Source organism: Pungitius pungitius, chromosome 6, assembly GCF_949316345.1.
Source record: "Pungitius pungitius chromosome 6, fPunPun2.1, whole genome shotgun sequence".
NCBI classification, from domain to species: Eukaryota; Metazoa; Chordata; class Actinopteri; order Perciformes; family Gasterosteidae; genus Pungitius; species Pungitius pungitius.
In genome coordinates this window covers 15,868,051-15,885,208 of record NC_084905.1, presented here as the reverse complement: position 1 = coordinate 15,885,208, position 17,158 = coordinate 15,868,051, and positions in this window count along the sequence as shown.

The window sequence follows — 17,158 nt, the reverse complement described above, 5'->3', positions numbered from 1 at the left end:
ATCCAAATACATTTAAGTCCACCTTTCACTTGAATGGTGTAACATAATCAAGCAAAGTAGTTTTCTTTGAAAACAGTGTAACGAGGCCTAAGATGATGATTTTCTTTCAGACCTCAATTGGCGAACCACATTCAATGCATGATTTCTGATCGCTAATTCATTTCAGACTTAGTTGTAGGATAAATAACCTTAATTTAAGGAAATTTATATTTCCTTCAAACAATTTCTTTTTGAGATGCTCTGTCCTAACAAGGCCAGTAGCAGGCCCAGCGCCTGAGGAGACATGTGTACTCTTAAATGCAAGTTCAAATGCTCGTTTTTCAGTCGCCATTAGTCTCACAGTCTAGGGCCTGCCTGGTGGGCTGCTCGGAAATGCTCCATCTGTAAGCACTCGCTGACAGTCTTCTCTCACACACAAACACACCAAAGTGTCCCACTCTTATCTGTGGTCCGAGGAACCCTGACTCCAGCCTGTGCAGACAGCGCTATCTAACTGGGCCGTGTCTCTATATACACAAGGAAATCACCCACTCCTCATGAAGGAATAAAATCTGATTCCGACATCCTGGCCCTGAGCTAGGAAAAAAAGATAAAAACATATTTTGAATGGCTTTTTCAGCGTGAGACCCAGTCCCACACTAGCCCTTGTTGAAAATACTAAAACAAAACACTGGGTTTTAAGCATTTGAACAAATCATTCTAATTTCTCAGAGCATGTTTATATCTTTGTTGTGGCTTATGTCGCCTTGGCCTCTGTCCCAGTCCATTTATCTACGGAGCACGATACAAGCTGCTTGCGTTTCATTTTCCCTTTTTACCAGATGATCTGTGCTGGCCTTTTGAAATGATATATGTTATAGCAGGCAAAGCCATTTCACTCTCAGCGTTGAGGTTGTAGTGCTGGTCGGGAGGGGAGGTGGGCAGACTGACAGATAAGCAGGGCAGATAGCACAGAGCTGGAGGCAAGAAGTCAGGAGTCAGGGGTCACGGAGAAGTGAGGAGAGCTGACCCTCTCAACGGGGCGAACCGTGGTGTTGATTTAACATTGCCCAGACTCTGACGCGGTTCTCAACCTCAGGTTTTTTTCGCTGACCTGTCCCGAGCGTCGACCAAAGGAAAAGATCAACCAAGATTCCTTGCAAGACCAAACACAGCGGGAGTTTCTTCGACACTGATGCCCCCAGGATCTTCAGTGGTGACTTATCAACACCACTTGATGAGACACGCGTTTCGGGTTCCTGGAGAGTATTCGGCGTTTCCACGTCAGTCAGCCTTGTCACTGCAGGACGTGTTGCAGATCTCGCAGCTCCAGCTTAAATTAAACAGTGTGGTTCATATTTATGGAAATCGTGGAGGAATGAGAAATTCTCTCTTGAAATTCTCTCTTGATGTGCGATTGTGTATTTGTTTACGAATACCAAAAAAAGTCTGACTTGAGTATTTATCAGAAGACCGGCTCAGGTCTGTAAATATGTACAAAAAGCACAAGATCATATGTTTTCATTAAACCTTCAGTCAAACTTTCAGTCAGTAAACACGAGGCAGGATGTGAACCAACCACTTGATTCAATTTTGGAAACCATGAGGGGGATTTTAGTTAGTTAGTGTTTACAAAATGGACAAAACCGTTTAAGAGCCTTGCCCCATGAATAATTGATGATAATTCAAAAGATGATTCACATTAGTGGTTTCTACGGTAATTAATCATTTCGTCGTCGTGGTGCTATGCGTAGTATTCTGCCTGGGCCTGTTCCTTGCCTCTGGCTAGATGATCCAGAGGCCCTTCACACACAAACTTCAATCAGACTTCAGTTTAGGGGACAGGAATCCAGACGCCTAGGTTTGATATCTTCTTGTTGGTAACAGGATGGCTAATGTCTGAAAACTGGATGTCCTCTAAAATGTAGCCCAAATAAAACCATTGGGAAAATGTTTTTTTTTTTGGGGGGGGGGGGGGGGGTTAATGTACAGCTATCATCTTCTTATATCATATAAATGCATTAAGGTGACAATGTTTGATTTTGATATTTGAAAAGAAACACACTGTAGTGAAAGGATGCTAATCCGGGCATACCTGCTTGCAGATAAATGTTGAACATTGCAATAAAGATCGTGGATGCATTAAATGTACCACATTAGTTAGAACCCCATCTGGCTGGTTAATGCATGTTGGTTAAACCCTTAAAATTAAGGGCGTATCTATTGCCTCTCGAAGGCTTTCAGCATGTCAACAGCTAGCAGAGAAGTGCTATTGCCATTGATATTTATTTACTTGATCTTAATCGTTTGCTCTGCTAGCGGGGTTTACCTTGGGAGGGTATTAAGGATCGGTGCTACGCAACCCCGCCACCAATGTGCTATATGAGCTGGCCAGTGGGGCACGCTCCCATGCACAGACATGCACTCAAAGGGTTACTCTGAACGTTAAACAGAAAACCTTTAATTAATAAACCAACCTGAAATACTTGCAGCCTTCCGAGCACAGGATTGGATGGCGCTGCTGGTGTGCAAGACGCCCTTAATAACTTTAACACTTATTAACTGGTGGGCTGCAGTGATAGCCCCATGAAGCCACAGCTAGCTAAATAACTTCCTCAAGGACGCTCTTTTTGTGGTGTATCAGGCCGGTATCACCCAACATACTCCATGTCTGCCTGTTAGCATTGCCACACCAAAACCATGTGGAATGTTGCACAAGGCACTACTGTTTTCTACATTCAAGTTTTGATGGTTCAAAACCCTAAAATGTTTTGTAAGATATGTCTTTACGGACATCCAATAAAATAATACATGAATATGTGTAAGTTTCTTTCACTCAAAGTGTATTCTGCACTGTAATACTTATGTGCTGTGTTCTGCAATTCTTTCCCTTTTTGACCTGTGACAAGTTTAATTTTGGCTGTGTTCTTTATCACATCTGTCTGGATGTGACACCGCGGGTGTCTTTGGATCAGGCGAGAGAGGAGGAGGGCTCACATTTACCTCTAGTTACCACCAGGGAAACACTGAGCCGCCATCACTGGGGGAAAAGATGGTTCTAATTACAGATCTCTCCGTTCCCTTTCCCTCTTTGTGTCTCCCTTGTTCTTCTCTCTGTATTTTATTTGCTTTCTTTCTGTATTTCAATCTTCCTCTCAAAAGGCCGAAGCTTTCCTTTGTCTCTCATTGTGTGACTTATTTTCAGTGATTATTGCTGTTTTCACATGTGTCACTTTTAGATTACAATATACGGCTCCCAACTATGAGAGACGAGTGTGTGTTGTAAAGATAATCTGCTGTTATTTACTGTTATGCTGGGACCACCGAACATGACTAAGTACCTTCAGGGGCACATAACCACACATGTCTGGCAGCTGTCATTGTATGGTAGAAGGTTACATTCATACCAAACTAAACTCACAGACAAAAATGGTGGATTAGTGGCTTCCGGGTTCTGCGGCCCAGTTGAAAGCTGTCCTTCATGGAGAATGATTGGAAAAATGTGTGGAAGGAGAAATCAGAGAGGCAGTAGTGGAGGAGGAATAATAGTCGGGGAGAGAGAGAGAGAGAGAGAGAGGTAAAGGGATTGTTGTGGAAGGATTGCCTGAGAGAGGAAAGAGAGGGGGAATGCAGGATTAGAGGCTAAGAGCAGTGTGGAGAAAGGGATCAGAGGTGTGGGGGTAGGGGGGGGGTGAGGTGAAAAGAGAGGAAGAGACATAGCAGAGGGGAAGGCGTCTGTGCCCGCCAGCAGGCGATGGGCTGTCAGTGGAAGGGCCTCTCTCCCAGCACCAGGGGCTCCGGGGCTGTGGCCACATAATGAAGGCTTGTTTGAGTTCACATTCAAACATCACAGAGAGCGCCTGGAAAAACAGTGCCCCACGGGCTACTTTTATTAACCCGGCTAGGATTCCCAGCCTTCAAACCACCAAAAGGCTTCCTTTGCTTCTCATCTAGAACCGCACTGTCTGTCTGGTAAAAAAGACGGTGTCATGTTGAACGTGGAACCGACCGAGGTTTGGGGGGATGGCTGTGATGGGGGATGGCTGTGAGAAAACCAGCTAAGCTCTTTTCACAAGGAAAGTTAATTCAGGAAGGAAATGTTGTACAAGATACAGTGTCCGTGTCATTGCAAAAGCTCATCCGACTGCTCTGCTGGTCTCTCTCTGCCTCTCTGTCATAACACCCACAGGCCTGCTGAATGATGGCCCGATGAGATTCACTGGGGAGGATATTGGACTCAGGATTTTCCGATAATAGGATTTGAAGCATGCTTGCAAGAGATAGTGGTTTTGTGGGGACGGAAAGGAGTACGTGATCCTTCTGTATATAAGTACAGAATACAGGCAAGCAGATGCTGGTCCTACTTTGGTTAGAACAGTGGACTATGTGTTTTTTTTATACAGTCAAGTATTTGGGGTTGTACTAGATTCCTTTTGAATAGTATTACTTTCATCAACGGACAATAGAAACCCTAACAAATGAAACAGTAAGGTTTTTTCGTTGTTTCGATACCTTGCGGTTGGGATGTAATGGCATTGGAAATGCAGATGGAAGTTCTCCCTGTTCCCCCCCCCCCCCCCCCTCCCCCCGAGGGGCCCTCTAGTCCTCTGGACTTGCACAAATCCCCTTAAAACCCCTGGAGTCAGTGAGGGTGTATCAGGGCCCTGGATCTACTTTGTGCAGGGCTGGGTGACGGGTTGTGGTCAGGAGCCAGCCGGGGGGGCGGGGGGGGGGAGGACAGCTACCGCGAGGGCGCCTGGAGAGCTGGGAGTCGCTCAGCCACAGAAACCCTGTGTTTGTGTATGGAGCGCAGTGCTCTTATCTCCCGCCTGTACTGACGCCACGCTCTTCCTGTTTCAAATCTTTACTGCTGATTTTCTCTTCACTTTTGCCTCGGTCCCAGCCAGTCCTGTTGTTTTTGGTGTTCTTGTTCTTTTCAATTGAGATTAGATAGAGCCGTAGTGGCGACAGAAGAGAGAAGCGATGCTGGTTTGAATTCAGTTAAAGCAACAAACTATTCACCTGTTTAAACTATTTTAAACAATGTACTTATTACGCTTAATTCCATAAACAGCATGCACCATCCACATATCAATCCATTTATTAAAACATACTATGCATAAAATACCTCATTCATTAGAAATAAAAGCAGCATTTGGTAAAGGGGAATCAAATTATTTTTTTACACTTTTGTTTCAAAAACCAGATGAGTTGCTGAGCTATGGAGGCTGAATCTTAAAGAGCTATTTCATTGTCTTTCACACATCTGAGGGTATCGGACTTGTTTTAAAAAAAATAAATGTTTAGTTTTAATCAATTATCTTTTACTCTGCACATGTTCAGTAGAAAACACTATTTCATTCTTAATCCCAACTTGTATCGAGACTTTTCCCTGAGCTTCAAACTACGGTGGTTCAGAAACCCTAAAGCATCAGTTTTGGACGTGTCATGGATGGCTTGTCGATGGGCAGAAGAAGATATTGATATCAAATTGTCTCACGATTGATGGAACCAAGTCACATTTCTGATAACTTGACAAAATACGTTATTCTCAAGCGTTGGTCCCCTGCATGGAAGCCCTGCGAAGTTAGCCGAAAGCCTGGCGCAGTTTGACGAACCTGCGATTTTTGACAATTTTGGAGTAAAACGACAATTGAGCAGGTAGATGTTTGGAGCAGCTTACATCTCTAACGTCTACACCAGGTAATCGCTCCTTCCGTCCGATTCCTCAGTTCACTTTTAAGTATTAGCGACATGTGAGAGAAAAGCACTCGGCAAGATCGGGACTCTTCGCTGTCCTGGCTCCCAGATGGTGGAACGAGCTCTCTGACGACATCAGGACCGCAGAGAGCCTCTACATCTTCAGCCGAAAACTCAAAACACACCTCTTCAGACTGTACCTTGACTAAAACACTAACAAATTGTAGGACTTAAATTGTACTTATAATGGCTCTTATCTATAACATGTTTTGAAACGACTTATTTGACAAAAATTGCATTTTCTTGTTTCCCGTTCTTCTGAGTTTGTATCTCTATGGTTGAACTGCACTTATTGTAAGTCGCTTTGGATGACAGCTAAATTACACGTAATGTAATACTGCTTGATGTGATACAAAAAACGTACCTTGTGTTATATCCGTAGGAAAAGACAGGCATGCCTTTTCAGCATGTAGAAAAACAAAACAGGTTTCAATGCATAATTGCTGTTGAAAACAAGTGTAGTCACTTTGGGAAGTGTCTATCTTTCTTCTCCTCCTCAATCAAAAACATCCATCTAAAACACATAAACACTGAAAGAGCTGCCTAACAGTCCCCTACTTGGTATTTGAAAGCGTCACCACCAGTCTTCCTCTCCCCCCTGTCTGGCCTGCCCAGCTGCCTGGATGGCCGATTCTGATGGCGCCAAGCGCTCTGCAACTCTGCCGTAATCAGGAAAAGCGAGGGGCAGTCTCTATCACAAAGTTTCTTTCCCTTTCCTTTGTTTTCCACAGATTTCCTTCCTCGTTTTCTTAGATATTCTCTCCCCACTGATGCGAGTCCAAACAGAAGCCTATTTAGAAAGTAAACAGATGAATGAGGGGAGGCTGTGGGCCCGGCGTCCATGGAGTCAGGCGCAAAGCGGAGACGTCTCGCTCCACCCGCCCTGTTCTGACACGGCCTGTAAATATACAGCATGACAAATGGCATGGCTCCGCGGCAGTCCCTCAGCCAATCTCTGGCAGGCAGGCCTGATGCCGGAGAGGCTAGCCGACAGGCCGTGTCTGATTCACTGTCACAAGAGACACATTGTTTATAGGACAGAGAGACACTGTAATACAAACACTAATACTCCTCGAGTGGGTGACACATTGGGAAAACCCTTGGTTTATGGCTTCAGGATTGCCCTCAAGGAGAACATTGCTGTGAGAAGCTTGTTCCAGCTCCTCATTGAAACTTGTGTTTTATTCTGTCCCCACTTTTCTCTCAAGAACTCTCCAGAGACGCTGCTCCGGTTACGCGAGGCATCGCTCGGCTAATGCTTGGCTTCCACCAAACATTTGTCATATATCATATTATCATTGGGATCATGTATTTTCACCGTGAACTAATTTATTTGCATGCTTCTCGCTTCATGAAGTTACTTTCTCCCTGGGAAAATCCCCCTCAGACTTCATAACGACAGTTACGGCTATTCTTTGTTCACGTTTGTCTTACCTTCGGCAATAATCTCGGCTATTGTGCCGGCGCAGCTTATGTGATGACTCCGAATAACTAAGTGAAAGGTCATACATAGGGGAAATATCGAGACGTTGAGGGATCTCAACTGTTTTAGATGCAAGGTTTAGAGAAAGGAATGTCTTTGAGGTGGAGGGGGGGGGAAATAGTGTGGAGGCCCCTTGGGGAAAAAGCCCTGTGTGACCTCCAAGGATAGACCTGCGGACTGAAATGGCCACGTTCTTTCCGGCTATGCTCTCTACCAGGATGTCCTTCCCTTCTCCAAGCCCAAATCGACTGAAGTACCAGGGACGTGGGACACAGTGGGACACAGTGGGCCACCTATTGTGAGCGCTGAACATGCTTACTGGCTGAGGTCACACGGGGAGTCTGTGAGCGCCAGACTGGCAGGCGATCCAGGGTTTCCTCCAAGATAGGAGATCAAGTAAATCAGCGTTAGGAGTTGTTGCCCTTTAAGAGTCCTAATGACCACTGCTCCTTTCCCCACAGCACACAGCTATGTCTGGTGTAGAGCATTATGAAGATGGTATTTTGTGCTATCATCCGTTTTTCATCGACTGGCTCTCCTTTCAGCAAACATGATATCATCCTGGTATCATGGCTAACTTAATGCAGCCAGTATTAGTGTTGTGTTATGTAGCATTAGCATATAGACTGGAGGTCCATTAGTCATGCTGTGCCCCACATGGATACTGTGTTACCTCTTAAGAGGATGCATTTTTCACAGGCTGCCGAGGGCTTTAAAGACAAGAGACAAACCAATTGATTTTAATTCGTTGGCAGTGTCAGGGGAGCCTGTTGGAATGGACACATGGAGATTCATCTCCCAAAGCGCGAGTAATGACAAGATAGTAATGACAACTATCAAATCAGTCAGAGCTGCTGTTGAGGGGATACTAGGAAACTGCGCACTAACTACTAACTAACAAATTAGAAAACCTTCAAGAGCATTTGGAAAAAACACATTTTTTTGCAATCAGCCTCTGACCTGCTCAGATCATTTGCTTTTGCCAAGATTAACTAATTATTCAACACAGACAGAGGCAAGACCCTACACTAGTATGAAAGCTGTGGTTAAATGAATACAATCTCTCAATTCTCAACCATGGATTTGATGAGCATATTACATTAAACAACTGGCAGTGATGGGTGTATGCTTTAGTGACAAAAATGAAGGGCTGATCCACATTGCTTTAAGCTTTCTTGTGCGGATTTCACAAAATGAGACATAATTTATGTCAACATTGTGTAGCCACCTTTTCACTTAATTTAGAGAAATTAATCCGACTTGTTTGTAACACATTTTCTATGTTTCTGCATAAATTTCCCATGGAGAGTTGAATTTTGCCTATCTGTAATGTGTAACTGTCCTGCACGCAGGTTAGAAATCTTCAAACGGACTGTTTGCGCTCTCAAAACAGGCTGCTGTCTCCACTTTGCATAGTCTGCTTTGCACCAGCTCGCTTTGAGCATGTGTGTTGAAAACGTTCTGCGTATATGGAAATGTTAGAAGGCGTTTTTCCCTGTCAGGCTGCAGACGTTCTCTGTGTCGCAGGTCACCGGTCAGGTACGCGAGCCATGGTGTGCGTCTCCTCTGACCACAAGCTAGACAGAGCGGGACTTGTTATTGATAGTGATTTGGCCATAATCATTATCAGCTATGTGGTACTGAGTGGCTCCCACTCTGTACAGGCGGCTTCATGTCTGACCTGTCTGTGGTGCGCCGAGGCTCTGCTCAGTGGGAGAACTAAATGCTGAGGGTTTGGGGGTCACTCGGCGTCTGCCGCCTCCCTTGGATATCTACATACCATTAACAGCAATGGCCCCGATGACATGTTCTTCCTGTACTGGTCTCGCATGAGCTCCTTTGCTTCGGCTAGTGGTGCCTGTGGCCCCTGGTCTTTAGGCCTCTGTCTATTTCGGGAGGTCATTTGGAGCCGGACACTCTGTCTCCCCATTGCAGCCTGTCTCCTGATACTGCTATCAACTGCCGGCTTCTAGCAGGGAGCCAAGCAATTTACTAGAGTGACGCCAAGCCAGGCTGTTATCAGGACCCCAACACCAGATTAGCTGGTGGGTCTTCTAATGAGCATCCTTGAGCAGGGAAATGGAAGGGGGGGGGACTCACAGAGCACAATAATAACAACATTATCCATGCTCCTGAAAGAACCGGAAATACTCAGCAAAATGCATCGTCTAGTTCATTTCTTAAGTTCACGGTATAGGGATTTTAAAAAAGCCAATTGAAGGAGATTGTTTTGTTTTTTGCTGCCTGTGCAGAAGAATGATTACAATTTTACAAAGCAAAATGTCTTCATTCAGAATTGTAAATTGTTTGCATGCGTCCACAGCCAGAGTGGATAAATGACTGCCACTTGAGGGACAGAATCTCAAACTAGTAGTGCTTTCCATTCACCATTTTCCATTCATCAAACTGACAGGATTTGATGAATGGAATATGTGCTAATGTAATAAACCCTCAGCATTGGAGAAGGTGTCCAGGGTGAGGCCCTGCTTTATATGATTGAAATCTGCCAATGGTGCAAGGCAAAGCCAACAGGCATCTCTGAGCTATTCTGACACGGTTTGAAAAATAATGAGTTTGAGTTTGACCTCAACCTGCAAAAACTCTAGTCCCTGCCATCCAGTGTGGGGACTGCGTTTTAAACTGGACTCTGTGGCACGCCCAACCCTATTTACATTTGTAAATTAAGTCAAAAAATCATAAAACATGTCTGTGCAGGCGTGATGTCATACTTGGCAGACTGTTTGACTGTGGATTTTAAGAGGTTTAGATTTACTAGTATTCGGAAAGCCTTAAAAAGTACAGTTATTCACACGTGGGCTCTCTGCAGAGTTTCCTCAACCCCCTCCTGACTTCATTAAATGTGTACGGCGACACTGTTGGAGTTTCAAGAAGATTGAAGTTTGTTGTTCTCAAAACAAGTGTCAAGTGTAATCATGGATGGAAATATTGATTGAATGAATATAAAAATGTTCCACAGCATTTGCATTTGGATGTTTGGGCAATGTGGGAGTGTGATATCTTCCTGAGGTGTGAAAATCTCTTTTCTGCCAGTTTGCTTTGGCTCCAGTGCTCCTCGCATGGAACAGTATTTTCATTTTTACTCTGCTTGTATGAAGAGCCCCAGGCAGTCCAAGATGAAATTTATAAATGCATTAGGAACGTTTAGACAGCTTAAATGAACTGAGTGCAAGTATTCAGCTCATAATAATTCAGTGGTAGTTATGATTTTATAATTGCAGTCAACTCTTCTTTACTGTCGGTAAATTGTAGCAGCATATTAAAAATACATAACATCAGCTATGGTTTGATGCATTTCAATGCGTGTGAAGTTACCTTCTGGCTTGGTGGAGGCAGCTTGCTGAAAGAAAGTCCCCTTTGGATAGGTCGGACCCCTGGGGCAAGATGGCGCCCACAAATGAGAACCTGTGGCACCACTTGGATATGACAGCCGGTTATTATGCTGCCTATTAACATAAAGGCACCAAACCAACTGGATATTTTCCAAAACAATAAGAAGAAGGGTGGAGGGTGGAGGGGGAGGGGGGTGGGGGGGGTATCGGGTCAAGACAGGGTGTGGCTCTTACCACAGGGCTTGTTACCTTTGCTCAAAGACCCGCCTTATTTTCAGCGAGGATTATGATGGTGATCAAAATGAAATCACACTTTGGAGACAACGTTATGTGTGTTATAAGTGTATAAAATCTAGCCTACACCGTCGTATTATAAAAGATAATGTTGATTGAAGGGGAATAGGTCATCGTTATAAAGAATACTCCTCAGCTCCAAAGCTCTGCTGACTTTCCCTTTTTTAAGGAAGCTAAGTGGACCGGGCGGGTGGGCTGCGGACCATGGAAAGGATTGTGTGCTTATCATGTTATGCTCATGTGGCTGGTCGGGACTCCATCCCCAGACTTTAATCTAAGTTTGTATTTGTAGTCTTTGAGGTGTGGATTAGCGGGAGTGTCGAGTCAGGCCCAGGCGATGGCCCAGGAGGTCAGCCCGCACAGAGGCCCAAGTAAGCAGGCTCCAGTGCTGCTGAATGGGCCGATAATGGCCTGGATCAGAAGGAATGTGCTCGTGGAGCCTTGCTACTGACAGCCGGCCCCTGGGGACACAAATTACTCTGACTGATACGAAAAGAAGATGACAAAAACAATGCCTCCGGCGCTGTCTCCCCGGACTCCTTGTCTCCAACTCAGCTAAATGAATCAAATTGCCTCCAATTAAAGATTTAACCACGCTTCTTTCCCTTTGGCTCTTGGAATTCTACTCCCTCATGTTTCATGACGTGAAACACTTTATACTCTGTAGCAAAAAACCACCAATGGGTAAGGTTTGTAATGTTCATACAATCACTTTTGGATTGCACATGTGCAACTGTTGAATCACCTTTCTTGGGTAGAGACACAACTTGGTAAATTAGAAGAGCTGTGAAATAAATGAATGTGTGTTGGGTAAAAGCATTGATCTTAACAAGAGCGTACGGTCTTTAAGTAGTTTTTAAGTAGGTTTTAAGCTGGATGTCAAATTCAAATATACCTAACATATCTAAAGAGCAAATCTTAACCAAACCACACCTCTTAAGTGCCCTTAACTCCTATAACTGCCACTCATCCATAATTTCAGCAATTCAGCAGCCTCGTCTTAATCTCTGAAATGCCTTGATCGTCAAGAGCCGTGTCAGTCAGTCACTCTCGTCTCACTGCTCCATATGGTGTTGTAAAACACTTTTAATCTCTGTATTGCTTTTGTTTATTTTTATTAAACTACTTTATTAAGTATACTTTCTCATACAACTGCTGGTGTAAAAATATATTCAATAAAAAACTATAACATATAATGTATTTAATTTTACCAAGCACAATATATTTGAACACTTGCTCAAATACAACCATGAAATTAACAAGAATTTAAGATAAATTGTCACCACACAAAGTTTATTCATCAGAAGCGAACACATTTGTCTCAAACCTATCTTGAAAGGCACTGTTGAAATCATCATTTAAAACAAAAACATTGACACAGATTAATTAATTTGGTAGTCAGAGACCTGAGATTGCCTTTACATAAACAACTAATTAACAAGACCCATATTTCATTACCACAAATTGGTTTTTGGGTTGAAAACGTTCTATTTCAAACCAGTTCCCATAAATAAATGGAGCAGATATACTTTGTATGACACTTTGGACTATCAAACAACGGTTTCAGCTGCATCATTGGATGTAATGATGTAATGTATTTTCCCATTTATTTCTGAATTAACAGTAGTTCTATATAAATGTATATATATTTCATCTCTCTGCCGTGTTTAATGCGAGTTGCTCGGCCACTCGGTCTGAAGCGTGAGTTGGGAGCTGGCGTATTACCCAGGGGTCTCCAGGGGTGCGTGGGTCTGCACCTTCACAGGCAGAGGGGCAGGCCGAGGGACAGGCCTGTGTGAACAGCTGTGCCCTGTTTTAGATCTGCCTACTCAGTTACCTCTTACTCTTTGAAGGAGTCTTTCCTTACACACTTTCACACATGCAGCACACATTAGTGTATAAGAGCTCGGATAAGACTCTAGGAGGAAAGGTTCAAATGATCAAACTTTGATATGTCAATGTTAAAATGAGCCAAGTGGTTTTTGGTGGATTTTTCAAATGCAGTTTTAAAAAAGAGAGATTTTCAACAGTCCTTTATAAGGGCTTTGAAAAAAAGCCATTGAAAAATACTGTAGTTGAAATCTGATATGCATGCTGAATTTCCTTGTGATACCTGTTTTATTTATTTCAGTCGTTGAAAGCGTTGAAAGCAGGTGGATTTGTGTTGATAAAGTGAGGATGGTGTGTGAGGAAAGTTACACATGGGTTCTGTACTCCGTTTCAACAATGTTCAGATAAAATCAGTAGTGTCTTTAGAACTTCTTGAAAATGTGTCTCTCTGCTGCAAGAGGAACACTTTTTAAATCCATATAAAGTTATTTGTGCAACCGCAAATGTTTCTATGTATAAGCCATGTTTTTTTTAAAGCATTGTAACACTTCTTCACATGGCGAAAAAGGTTGTACATTAATTGTGCTCTGGCACAACAACGATCCCTATCCCTGCTCGCAAGGCGCTTCAGTAGTTTTCTTTCACTACGCAACAGAAATCGCATAAAAAACATCAACTTTGACTGAAAATCTCAAAAGTCTCCATCTAGGATCCTCTGACAGCCTTTTTTGATTCTGTAATAGTTCTGTGTATCAGTCAGCAGTGACAGGAACTAAGTGGGATCTGTTTTGCCACTTTTGTTTTGCTAAAACTAAACTAAATGAATGACTCAGCATAGTTTGTACCTTTGAGCCTCTACATCAGCTCTACCATACTTAAAAATGTAAAATGTATTCATGTGTAGCCATTGTATAATACATTTAAAGTGATTACCAACCAAATACTTTAGATTTACATTTAACATTATACATTGTCCACATCTACTGCAAACTTTTCTTTGCTAGGTCACTAACATTATAAGGCAGCCATTGAAAAATACTGTAGTTGAATTCTGATATGCATGCTGAATTTCCTTGTGATATCAACAAGGTGACCTGTTTTATTTATTGCGGTCGTTGAAAGCAGGTGGATTTGTGTTGAGAAAGGAATACATTGCAGAAAGTGAGGATGATGTGTGAGGAAAGTTACACGTGGGTTCTGTACCCGTTTCAACAATGTTCAGAGTAACTTGGACTATTTGCACACTTGTGGTAGATATTCGCACAGTTTCTATAGTTAACTCACAGCCACGGTGACCGAGTCAGGACCCTCTGACGGGGTCACTGGATCATCTGTGTGTAACGAATGCTGTACCAGATTCAAAGGATCTCATTTGTCTGCATGCTTCTGATGCTTTCGAAAATTTGTCTCAAGTGAATCAGTTCCCGCAGCAGCCGACCAGAGCTCCTTGGTGACCTATGAGCTGGCCGGGTTTTCCTTCGACCTAATTGAAAATTGCATGACAATGATTTAAATGAAGCGCTGGTCTGTAATAACAGTTTTCTTTTCCTTGTCTGACATGTGATTGAGTTACAAAGGGGAATGCATTTGCAACAGGTGCCTCTAACACAGTGCAGGCATGAGGGCCTCCATGTCCACCCTCAGTAACCTCCTTCTGCCTGAAAGCCTTGAGGCTGCCAGGGAAACCTGATTCCATTTCAGACACTGGCACACTCTCCTGCTGCAGAAGGCTCCACTAGTGAAACCCTGAAAGCTCCACAGATGTCCCGGTGAAGTGTTTCAGAAAAGACATTACAATTCACATTTCATGGTATAAGGCTTGTTGGTAATATTTAAAATCCTGAAACAAACAATGCACTCATTTATTTCTTATTTTCAATATTGACATTAATAATGATTTAACTCGGTAACACATTAAATAACAATTATCGTAACAACTAAAGTTTAAAACTCTAAATTACAACTGTTAAAAATGTCATATGAGTTGTTTTTTTGTTAATGTGGTTTTAAGCCAATCGTCAGTACGTATTCTTGAACTATCGCTTCTTGGACCTTGTTAAAACATATTGGGGTGTGGCTTTGCATTACTAATGTCAAATGCAGGATATTCTAACTTTTACATTTTTTTAGACAAAATGAACATTTAGACAAAATTGTCCTATATCTTCAATATACAGTATTTAATGACAACAGTTTGGTTACAATGTCCCTGTTGCAAAAAGTATTATTTAAAACATTTTTAGAAATGAAACCTGCTTTGAGTGCACATGTGCATGCAATAGTACGCAGAGTCCTTTGTTTACCGTTTACCCTGATGGAACAAGAAACAGGAGATAAGTTAGAGACAGACTTGTAGAGACGTTAGTGAAGAAGAATTCATCCGTTGTGTCCATTCCACGCATATGAAACAAGGACACAAATACACAGTCTATACATGATTGATGGAGTTCATCACATGCCCATAAGACAAATAATTAAGGTGGATTTGCATAACTTAACAACAATAAAAATTGATAATTGTGTGATGTAACTCTTTCCCAGTCAATCTTAACAATATGGACCGGCTCTAGTATTGTTCATTTGAAATATATGAACTCACAAAGACAAGAACAAGAGCAACTTGAAAGAGGAGTATCTAGTTTGTAGTCTTAATCTCTGATGACAAGTCACTGTGAAACAAACACAACAGAACATTTAGACACACAATGTTCTGAACTTCTGAAAGAAGCATTGTGTGTGCAGCTGTGGGTTCACATGTGCCTCACATACAGTATTAACATGTCAGTGCAAATCTTTGCACACATGCTACACAAAATCATATCGCTCCAGGTCACCATGTCTGTCTTTAACAAAGACACATTTTCCTCTTTGTTGAGATAAAAGGAACATTTGTGACATATAGAACAATGGTACAATAAAGTTCCGTTAAACTCGTCAATATTAAGCTAATACAACTATACCAAACAGCTTGAATTAAGCAACTATGATGTGATGAGCTGATACATTAGGTGAAGTAAGACAGACATTACCACAAGGACTAATGTTCAACAATAAAATGAGTTTGATCTGGTTCAAATGTCACTGTTTCTATTAGCTAACTCATTTTCTGGTCTCTTCTCCCTCTTGATAATCGTTGCAGTTCTGCAGTGAGTTCTTTAAAAGCACAAGTAAACACATGTAAAGTTACTAAAGTAAATTCATGTTTACTTTACTGGCTATGCTGTTAGCCAGAAAACCTTTCTAAGGCAAGTTGAGCTCCAGCTAGCTAAGATAATATAATAACATGCCAACAATATAAACCCAATGTAATGAAACAGACCAAATGAATAGCATGTTATGTTAATATGAACACAACCATAGTGGAGATTTACAGTGATGGGGGTCACTTTACCTCCGCTCCTTGAAGGACCTCCACGGCCGAGCTCAGAAGGATGAGCGAAGCTTCGTGGTCCAACGTCACCTTCAGGAAGAGTCGGTCCCGTGTTCTCAGCAGTTTGAATAATGATAATATTCTGTTGTCATTAGGGAAACATTAACCACAAATATGTAGATGGACTGTGACTTTCTGAATTATTTGTCTGGTGTTATGGTAAAATGATTGGTTCAAAAAGCTTTTTAAACTGTAAAAACATATTAGGTTTTTGGCACTGTGCCGTTCCCATCATGTCGCAGTATTACTTCGGAACCAGCAAAGGCCTCACTTAACTTTTTACTGCTGTCATACTTCAGAGTATTGTACAGCCACGCAGGACAGAAATTGGTAATCAAACACAAAAATATTTGTTTATTTGGTTAACCTGTATGTGAAAAGATGACCTGGAATGTTTTGTGTTTCATTTTTGACATTCTATCCTGTGAGGTTCTTTACTTCATGGTTTATGAACCATGCAACAACAAAGACTGAGGGCTCCAAACATAACTCATTCCTTCATCGTAGCTGCTGAATGCATATCTCCTCTACCTCGCATCAATGATAATCTGACTAATGTTAACCTAGATTTTCTCCCAATTTGAAGTTCCCTCAGCACTGCAGTCCTTGTCATCATGCCTTGGTTACCTGGGGAGGATGTAAATACGGTGCAGTGCTCACAGGCAGAGGATCGGGCCCGTCTGTGTTTTGCATGTTCTGTAGTGGGTTCTCCAGCTTCCTCCCACAGCCCCACAACATGCAAGTTAGGTTCAAGGTCGAATCTGGTTTGGTTTGCTCCCTTTTTATTGATGAAATGTTTACCTCAAACTAAATAAAATCACTATATTAATCGGATTCCTTTTTAAAAGTTACTTTACATGTGAGGGATATTTGAATTGCCTTCCTAGTGTAACGTGGTATAACTAATGTCCTATTGAACATTTCAATTCGAGACCCATTGATTGTGAGCTTGGTAAAAGACATTTGACTTTAAATTTCAAATCGAAAGTCTTTCATCCTTCACTAAATTTACAGAATCTGAAATTATATATA